At 44.3% G+C, this 1,231-nt stretch overlaps 1 protein-coding gene across 1 annotated transcript in view; it reads left to right on the top strand.

The window, feature by feature from the left end:
* Positions 1-110: 110 nt before the first annotated feature.
* LOC101863454 (15-hydroxyprostaglandin dehydrogenase [NAD(+)]) overlaps positions 111-1,231 on the top strand; it is a gene marked incomplete in the record, with an annotated part of 33,110 nt that continues 31,989 nt past the window's right edge. Inside the window, 1 exon segment of the mRNA XM_005103914.3 lies at positions 111-488.

Genomic DNA, 1,231 nt, shown 5'->3' with positions numbered 1-1,231 from the left:
AGAGAGAGAGAGAGAGAGAGAGAGAGAGAGAGATGTTCTATCTCTCGCCTCACGGGCTGCGCAGGTCTGAAGTAGGTCAGTTTTCCCAAACCAGCACCGCCGGTTCAAAGGCAATCGAAGGCCCGGAATATATAAAGAGAGAGGGTGGGAACAGCCTCAGCCAAAAGCTCCCGTCTCTCTCCCGTTGCACTAGCTTGCTAACTTAGTTTACACAGAGATCATCCGCCCTTTGCTAGATCTAGACAGTACTACCATAGACAGTACTCTTGGGTTATACAGGTGCTTATAGCGGCCTTTGTTTAATCCTGCCGTGCATTGTTCTACCTGCGCACTCGTGACCGCATTTTTCACAAGTGACAACCCAGCCCGTGTCGCCAAGTTTTGCCGAAAACAGCAGCTGTTGTTTTTGTTGTTGTTGGTGTGTGTGTGGCTTGCGAAGTAAATTCTCGCATGCAACAAGTAAAGCTGCTACATAAATCTTCTCGAAGGTATGTAGAACAGTACATTTTTTGTTTTTACCTTTATAGTTCTTTGATACGTGTTCTTAACGAATCGTACAATTTGGTAAGATTTTTGTTCAGTAGTTAAGAAACTGTTATGAAAACCCACGTATTCACATTTTGTTAATTAAAAAAATATAGATCTCACTAAATCATCCCACAGGTAGCTTTACGTAAAATGTACCATAATAGTATACTTTCAGGTTCTCCTCTTTCATTTTATCAACCCATCTCTATTTTTCTCTCGCACTATTCGTATACACGATGCGTTTTCCTTTTCAGAGCTGCCTTGAATAATATACGTGCGCACACGTACAAACTCACAACATGCACCTTTGCGAAAATACACGCACGCGCGCACGCACGCGCGCACGCACGCGCGCACGCACGCGCGCACGCACGCGCGCACACACACACACACACACACACACACACACACACACACATACACACATCGCATTGTAGTATGCTTGGGTTTACAGTGGCTCAACCGCGTCATTTTAAAAATAAAATGAAATAATACAAATTTGTAGCATGCACATCACGCGGTGCCTTCGACCGACTCACTTGAAGAACTCAACATAATCCTTGAGACTATAGATCGAGACTACCAGGTCCAAGATATATGATATATCATTTGATCGGTGTTTACATGGAGAGAAAGAGAGAGAGAGATAGAGAGAGAGAGAGAGAGGGAGAGAGAGAGAGAGAGAGAGAGAGAGAGAGAGAGA

Source organism: Aplysia californica, unplaced genomic scaffold (genome assembly GCF_000002075.1).
Source record: "Aplysia californica isolate F4 #8 unplaced genomic scaffold, AplCal3.0 scaffold00396, whole genome shotgun sequence".
NCBI classification, from domain to species: Eukaryota; Metazoa; Mollusca; class Gastropoda; order Aplysiida; family Aplysiidae; genus Aplysia; species Aplysia californica.
Note: the sequence above shows the minus strand (reverse complement) of the source record. Positions and strands in the feature narration are given on the sequence as shown.